Source organism: Peromyscus eremicus, unplaced genomic scaffold, assembly GCF_949786415.1.
Source record: "Peromyscus eremicus unplaced genomic scaffold, PerEre_H2_v1 PerEre#2#chrX_unloc_4, whole genome shotgun sequence".
In the NCBI taxonomy this organism is placed as follows: domain Eukaryota; kingdom Metazoa; phylum Chordata; class Mammalia; order Rodentia; family Cricetidae; genus Peromyscus; species Peromyscus eremicus.
Genome location: NW_026734291.1, coordinates 1,422,326 through 1,431,411, shown reverse-complemented (window position 1 = coordinate 1,431,411; position 9,086 = coordinate 1,422,326). Strand labels below are relative to the sequence as shown.

Below are 9,086 nucleotides of genomic sequence, written 5' to 3'. Positions count from 1 at the left end.
GGAGGAGTGTCTTAGGGCAGGTAGAGGGGGAGCAAAAGGCTTCTTTGAAGATTTTTTCTCCTATATTAATAAGCTTTTGTATGTCAGGGGAATATTTATAGACCCTGAGAATGTCATTAATAATCAACAAAGGCTTTAAGGTCTTTTTTCTTTACCCTAGTTCCTTGTATTTTGAGGGGCTCATTTAGGCCAGAAATAAATAAACCTTGTGACAAAGTTGCCTGTCCCATGGCTCGTTACTTTCTTACCTGCGTTGTCTCCGCTCTCCTCCAGGATCCCGTCCTGAACTGGGTGATTTCAGGGGTATCCAACAATTTCACAAAGGCCTTGATCTTCCTCTGGGAGACCACGATCCAAATTCTCAAGAGGAGGTTTCATCCATGTGGGGTGCCAGTTGCCCCACCTGCAGGGCTTCAATGGGTTCTTGACCACCCTAAGGACGGAATGATAGGGACAGGGGATACAAAAGACATGCACCAAGTCTAGATTCTGATCAAGGTGCCACTTTATTTTTCTCCAAGAGGGTTTATATAGTTCCTGCAGGGTGGGGGGAGCAAGAAGCTGTTATTTGCATAAGGTGGGGCAGGCTAACAGGATGTTTGTATAGGATGTTTACAGAATGAAAGGGTCAAGGGCTCTACCTCAATGTCTTCTTGCTAGGCAACCTGACTGTAAGATGATCTAGTTGCCTGTCCTTAGAGATTCTGTCCTTGTCCCTGACATTGTCAGGGCCTTAGAAGGCTAGAATGTTAGTCAAAGGTAAGGAGGCAATTTAGAAAACTCTGGTTCATTGACCAGCTGAAGAAACAGCATTTGCATCAGTTGGATTAGTTTATATCAGCTTTCATGAAGTTCAGAGCTCATAGTCACATGGAGCAGGTTGTCATTAACAATTGATGCTTGGATGGGTCTGTCACCAAAGTGCAAACCTGTGGAAACAGATATAAACTAGGAACAGAAATAAAAATGTATGACCTTATTTGGAAGTTTTAGACCCATATAATGCAAGCCTTTATGTCATCAGAACTTTATATTTCTCAGACCCTTGTCAGGACCATCCAAACTGTCAAACAATACCTGAATAGGGGAGTGTGGATTAATAAGAGACAAATAGAAAAAACAGAGACATACAAGAAAGGCAAAGACATAGGATAGATTTGGGAGGACTATCACTGAATACTGTTGTATCCAGTTTATTCTACCCAGTGCTTATATACAGCTGAGCAATAGACAAGAGAGCATCTGCAAAGCATACTACATTGTTACAGACTTCTTTATCTGAAGGTTCTTTGGGTTCAAGGAGCAGTTAAGCGACTTCCCTGCAGCACAGATCTTAAAAGGTCTTATTAATAAAAAACCACAAGCCAGATATTGGGGTAAAAGCTGGAAGATTAGAGAGGTAGAGAGCAAGCTACTACATCTTAGCCCTATGAAATCCTGTGCCAAAAGAGAGAGTTAGCTCCTCTATGCACCCTGCCTTATTACTTCCTCTCTTCAGAAACTCTCGACATAGTTACTGAATCTCAGTATGCAGAAAAAGTGCTCCTACATATTGAAACTGCAGAATTTATCCCTGATGAGTCAGAATTAACTTTGTTATTTATTCATTTACAAGACATAATCAGAAACAGGAAGTATCCCTTATATATAACTCACATCCAATACCATATGAGTCCGTCAGGCCCTTTAGCACAAGAAAATGAGGAGATTGATCAACTATTGATAAGAAATGTAAAGGAGGCCTCAGAGTTTCATAAAAAAATCATGTCAATTGTGAGGTTTTAAAAAAGAATTTTTCCATAACCTGGAAACAAGCTAAGGAAATTATATGGAAATATCCTACTTGTTCATTTTACAATCAGACTCCACTACCCAAAGAATGTAATCCAAAGGGCACTCAGAAGAATGAAATCTGGCAGATGGATGCATTTCATTTTGTAGAACTTGGAAAATTGAAACATGTGCACCATACCATTGATACCTACTCAGGATTTCCATGAGCAACTGCTCTGAGTTTCAAAAAGGTTGATTCTGTAATCCAGAAATTGCTAGAAGTTTTGGCCATCATGGGTACACCTATATATGTTAAACCTAACAATATCTAGCCTATGTCTCTGGTAAAATGAAACAGTTTTTTGCTTATTACAATATAAAACATATTACAGGTATACCACGCAATGCTACAGGAGAAACAGTCAGAGAAACATCAAATTGAATTCTAAAGGGTATGCTAAATAAAAAAGGAGCAAAAAAATCCCCCAGAAATAGATTACATAATGCTTTATTAACTTTGTATTATCTCAATGCTAATGAGAAAGGAACAATAGCTGCGGAGAGACAGTGGATAATAGAAAAAAAAACTACAGAGTTAAATTAGCCTGTATAGTTTAAGGATGTGCTGACCTCAGAATGGAAACCAGGACATATGTTATGTTGCGGATGAGGTTTTGCTTTTGTTTCTATCAGAGAAGGTAAGCTATAAATACCATCAAAATTGATAAAGGGCCAGGCAGTGGTGGCGGCGCATGCCTTTAATCCCAGCACTTGGGAGGCAGAGCCAGGCGGATCTTTGTGAGTTCAAGGCCAGCCAGGTCTACAGAGTGAGATCCAGGAAAGGCACAAAACTACACAGAGAAACCCTGTCTCAAAAAAACCAAAAAAAAAAAATTATGGGCTTGGGGATTTAGCTCAGTAGTAGAGTGCTTGCCTAGCATGCATAAGGCCCTGGGTTTGATCCTCAGCTCCAGAAAAAAAATTGATAAAAGTTCGATTTGAACAAGACAGATCTCTTAATTAGAAGAGGTGATAGTTCCTCAAGCAGCATGAACATCCAATTTAAAGTAACTTGGCCTATTACATCACACATAAAATTCATAAGTCTTCCTAAATGTTTGTTTTTGTTCTTCTCTGCAAACACTTATCACAAATGGTGTTTATGTAGTCCCAGATCAATTAAAAATTAAAGCTGGCTTTGGAGTTGGATAATGACTCTCTCCTTCTTTAAAGCCAAGCATGTTATTAAAAAGAAAATGCATAATCTCTGTATCATGTCAGAAGAATCAACTGATATGGGGCAGAAGAAAGCCAAAATTAAGGGACGATTCTATTGCCACTGTTCTCATAATACTTTGATGCTATTTTGATTCTTTAAACTTTCCTGAAAGTATGAATTTTATATCAAAATTTATATATATATATATATATATATATATATATATATATATATATATATATATATATATATTTGTAACTCAACATAAATCCAGTTACTCAGAACCTGATAGAAGAGAAAGTAGGAAGTAGTCTTGAACGCGTTGGCATAGAAGATCACTTCCTAAATATAACACCAGTATCATAGTCACTGAGAGAATCAATCAATCAATGGGACCTCTTATACCAGAGAAGCTTTTGTAGAGAAAAGGACACAGTCAACAAGACAAAGTGACAGCCTACAAAATGGGAAAATATCTTCACCAACCCCACATCTGACAGAGGGCTGATATCCAGAATATAAAGAACTCAAGAAATTAGACATCAAAATGCCCAACATTCCAATTAAGAAATGGGCTATAGAGCTAAACAGAGAATTCTCAACAGAGGAAGCTCAAATGGCTGAAAGGTATTTAAGGAATTGCTCAACCTCCCTAATCACCAGGGAAATGCAAATCAAAAGGACTGTGAGATAACACCTTACACCCATCAGAATGGCTAAGATCAAAAACACTGGAGAGGATGTAGAGCAAGGGAAACACTCCTACATTCTTGGTGGGAATGCAAGCTTGTACTTTTCTACTTTGGAAATGAATATGATGATTTCTTAGAAAATTGGGACTCAATCTCTCCCAAACATAGCTACACCACTCTTGGGCATATACCCAAGGAATGCTCAATCATACCACAAGGGCACAACATGCTCATCTATGTTCATAGCAGTATTATTTGTAATAGCCAGAACCTGGAAACAACCTAGATGCCCTTCAACTGAAGAATGGATAAATAAAATGTGATACATATACACAATGGAGTACTACTCAACAGAGAAAAACAATGACATCATGAGGTTTGCAGGCAAATGGATGGATTTATCAAAAAAATCATCCTGAGTGAGGTAACCCATCCTCGGAAAGACAAATATGGTATGTACCCACTCATAGAAGCATAACAGATGTAAAACGAAGGATGACTAGAGTGCTACTAACAACTCCAGGGAGGCTACCTAGAAAACAGGACCCTAAGAAAGACACAGGGATCACCCAACAACAAAGAAATGCATGAGGTCTACATGAGCAAACTGGACCTGAGGGGAGTTAATGAAGGGCAAGTGTCGGCAAAAAGAAAGCTTAGGGGAGCAGGAGGTCCCAGCTGCATCAGGAACAGAGAGGGAGAACAAGGAAAAAGAGACCAAGATAAATGGGAATAGGAAGAAGAAAAGTGCTAGAGAAGTCCCCCTAAATCAAGAAAGATACCTCCACAATAGACTGCTGACAATGGTCAAGAGAAAGCCAGAACTGACCTTCCTTGGTGATCAGATGGCTAAACACCCTAACTGTCGTGCTAGAACTCTCCTCCAATGACTGATGGAAGTGGATGCAGACATCCATGGCCAGTCCCCAGGTGGAGCTCCAGGAGTCCAATCAGCGAGAGAGAAGAGGGATTGTATGAGCAAGAGATAGTGAGACCATCATTGGAAAAAGCACAAGGACAAATAGCCAAACTAGGGGAAAGACATGAACTATGAACCAATAGCTGAGGAGCCCCCAACTGGATCAGGCCCTGTGGATAAGTGAGACAGTTGATTAGCTTGAACTATTTAGGAGTCCCCCAGGCAGTGAGACCAGAACCTGTCCTTAATGCATGAGCTGGGTTTTTGGAGCCCAGAGCTTTGCTCAGCCTGGGTGAAGGGAGAAGGGGACTGGACCTGCCTCCACTGAATCTACCAGGCTGAGCTGAATCCCCAGGGGAGTCCTTGCACTGGAGCAGATGGGAATGGGGTGTGGATTTGGGGGAGAGCGAGGGGGGGGACCGGTAGTAGGGAGGACAGGGGAATAAATGGCTGATACATAAAATTAAATTAATTATAAAATTAAAGAAAATGAAGTGCTTCTTCCATCAAAGTGCTAAAAGAAAAAAATCAGTTTTTGAAAGCTTTCCTTACTGTGATGTCTGCCCCCAGCATGTAACAGGATCCTCTTAAATTCTGATTTTTTTTCAGTGGAAAAACTTTTACAACTCCAAAACATATTCTGTTACGGTAGTTTATTTAAAAATTTTTCTCCCATTTAAATTGGGGTGGTTCACTTCCACTCAAACAAACAGATGTTCCAAATAAGAATAGCAAGACAGAGAAGAAAATATTAATAGCTGGACTCAATACATACTACATGAGTTATAGTAAGTCACCAAAATCATTTATATGCTTTTATTAAAATACAACATTGGGCACAGGTGGCATTTATTTGTTATTAGATTAGCCAGATAAGGATTAGAATTCTGAGATTGGAACAGGCAAACACAACTCTATATTTAGGATCAAACATGTTGATTTCTACCTTCCCTCTCCATCTTCTTTACTTTTAGCATCTGAAAGTGGCTAATCAATAAAGAATAGCTAGCTGGTGAGTCTTTCCAAATGGCAAAGGACAGGAGCCACGCACAATATTTGCTAATGGTCATGAAAAGAAGTGTTATTTTTTTTCAACCAAGTGAAGTGGTTCTCTGCTCTAAAGTATCATTTTCAGCATCTTTGCGAGTTTAATATCTGATTCCTTTGTTCCCAGAAAGAGATGTTCTCCAGAAATAGATATGCAACTTAGCTCATATAAATGCTAGCTTGTAACCCCACACACAAAAAGAAACATGAAAAAAAAAAACAAAGTCCCACTTATGAAGGAAGTGATTTTTTAAGTCATGCCTTGTGACAGCACCCATCTCCATGGTGTATCCCAACCCATCTTTCTCTAGGTAGAAGAAACTGGCATGCAGAGAGACTAAACTGCCGAAGACATAACCAAGAATTTCCTGGGTGTGTCTGCTGTCCTGCCCTTGTTTTGCACTCTGTTCCTCAGACCTGCATTCTAAAGCTTTAACTGTGGCTATTTCAGACCTTATTCTCCTTGGATAACCTTTCATGTAGCTCAAAAGGGCCTGTTTCATGTCTTAGGAGGAGAAGGACAAAAATCAAAGTGACTTTTCACATCTGATAAGGTCTATTTACTTTCAAAGGAGGAAATTTGTCAAAGATCCATTTACAGAAACCTTGTTGAATAGGCACAAAAGTTAGCGTGATACTGACAAGTTTTCACAGGGATCTATGTACATAAGCCCTGGAGTTAATCTCCAACGTAAGGTAACTAGTGGACACATTGCCAGTCATTACTTATTCCCCAGCATACCTGGAATTTATGGTGTTACATTGCTCTCAGCTTTAATGAGCCTCTTCTGACCTTCAAGGAAGGACATAGCATAAGATTGAAATTCATTGTCAAGGCAGTGAACTCAGACCCAGTTCCCCATATCTGAAAATTCAAATGGTCAGAAAATTCAAGGAAAAATACATTGGTTGAAGGGAAGCTTGTATATAACACATTAGAAGAATTTAGCATGGTACTTGTTATGGCAAGACAATATCAGGGGACACTTATTGTCAGGGTGAAGTGGTTTGTGAGTCTTTGGGTGTCTCCGGGTCTTTGTAAAACTGTGACAGGGAAACACAGGTTGGGTTCAGGAGGAAGTAGGATCTCTTCTTCTGAGACAGATAAGGTGCTGTTGAGCATTTCATGAAACACACATCTCACTGACTTGTGAAAACCCCTCTGTCATATAGTGCTTTCTTAATATCTTTATTGCACTGAATTATCAGGCACAGCAACTTAGAATGGGAAAAATTGATCATAGTCCACAATTCCAAGTAATAGTACCAGTTTTGGAAAATCAGGATAGAAACTCAGCTAATCATATCACATCCACAGCCAAGAGCAGAGATAAACAAATGTACCCATGCTGCCTGTTTGCTTATGCTTATGCTCTAGCTTCTTCATACTTACACAGTACAGGTTGCAGACAATGATATGATTCTGCCCATTTTAGGGAGTCTTATCTTATTCAACAATTAATAAAATCCCAGAGACAAGTTCAATGAAAAATCTGATCTATATAATTCCTCATTGAGGGTCCCTTTCCCAGGAGACTAGTTTGATTCAGTCTGGTAATAAAAACTAAGAATCACACCACCCCACCATCACAGTCAGGATTTGAAAAGATTTCTGCCTGCATTCAGAGCTGTGGGCCTCAACCTGTGTGGGTCACCACCCCATTGGGGGGTCACATATCAGATATACTGCACATCAAATATTTGAATTACAATTCATAACAGTAGCAAAATTAGGGCTGGAGAGATGTCTCAGAGGTTAAAAGCACTGCTTGCTCTTCCAAAGATCCTGAGTTCAATTCCCAGCAACCACATGGTGGCTCACAACCATCTGTAATGAGATCTGGTGCCCTCTTCTGGCCTACAGGGATATGTGCAGACAGAATACTGTATACATAATAAATAAATAAAACTTTAAAAAAAACAGTAGCAAAATTAAAGTTAAGAAACAACGAAACAGTTATGTTTAGGGCTCATCACAACATGAGGAACTACTCTTCATGCTATTTAAAGATTTAAAGGGTCAGATAATTGGAAAAAAAATAACCATTGATCTAGAGTGTCCAGTGGAACCCAGGTGTTTATGTTGCTAACTATGAAGGGGCTTGCAAAGGATTTTCCTGAATATCCTTTGCTCTAAGGGAAACTCATGTTCTGTGTGGAAGACTCCAGCTATCTGGAAATCTTTACTACCTAGTAATAGCAGACCACTTTGAGCTACTGAACAGAGAGTACAACACCCACTACACACATGCTGATGACACAGATTTTAGTCACACTGGGCTCCATGACCATATCACGCTCCTATGAGTGCTTGTTTCTAGACTGTATCAGCCTCTTCCTCTAGCATAACTCTGCCTAGCTGTTTCCTGTAGACTCTTTACCAGGAAGTTGTTTAACAAGTGTCCTTCTCAGTCAGCATTAAGTCTATAATGTCTTGTGACTAAGGAGATAAGGAGATGTAGGTACTTTTTTTTATTATACATCTTTTTTGTATTGTTTTGGTTTTTTTTTCATTTTTTATTATTAAGAAATTTTCTCCTCACCCCACATACTGTCCACAGAGCCCCCTTCCTCCCTCTACCCACCCCCATCCCTCTCTCCCAAGCCACTGCACATCCCCACATCCCCCAAATCGAGGTCTCCTATGTGCAGTCAGCAGAGTTCCGAACACTGAGCCTAGGCGGGTCCAACCTCCTCCACACTAAACCAAGGCTGTTCAAGGTGTCACACCACAGGCACTGGGTTCCAGAAGCCTGCCCATTGACCACGAATAGATCCCTATCCCATGTCTGGGTGCCTCCCACACAGTTCGAGCCAGATAACTATCTTCTGTTTCCAGAGAACCTAGTCCAGTCTCATGGGGGCTCCACAGCCACCAGTCCACAGTTCATGGGTTTCCACTAGTGTGGCCAGTCAACTCAGTTGCAGGTACTTATGATGAACTTCAGCATATATAAATTTCTATGATATTATTACCTTGTGTACATAAAATTTCAGTAGGAGATAAAGATTCAGTTCTACACAGGGAAAGAACTGAAGGATGTTCAATCAATCAGGGAGAGATCTCTGGCTTTGGATGAAGGGGATGCTGAAGGGCTTCTCTTGTATCCCAGCAGAGGCTTCTGCAAAGGACAACTTGACAGCTAGTGTAAGGAAAGTTCTTAGCAATCTCAGTTCCCATGACATCTGAAGCTCTTCTTTAGACATTCTATTGTATTTTGGAGTGCCCTGGCATCCTCTGTGATGTCACTATGTTGTGGCAACACCCACTGTCCTTGGGAAGTTTATTCAGTGCCTTCACCATTTACTGATGAACATGATGGCATACTGAAGAGTCTAATTCAGAAAGAGAAAGGAGAGGTTAGAGAAACCAGAGAGTGACTGAAGAAAGCTGACCTTCAGCCTCAATGTAAAATGTCAAGAAAGAAATGGTCAA

At 40.1% G+C, this 9,086-nt stretch overlaps 1 long non-coding RNA gene across 1 annotated transcript; it reads right to left on the bottom strand.

Moving 5' to 3' along the window:
* Nucleotides 1-487: 487 nt before the first annotated feature.
* Nucleotides 488-6,511, bottom strand: LOC131901168 (uncharacterized). The gene is made up of 2 exons (XR_009376411.1): nucleotides 6,393-6,511; nucleotides 488-929 (listed from the first exon to the last, which is right to left on the bottom strand). It is a non-coding gene; the product is annotated as an uncharacterized LOC131901168 (long non-coding RNA).
* Nucleotides 6,512-9,086: the final 2,575 nt, after the last annotated feature.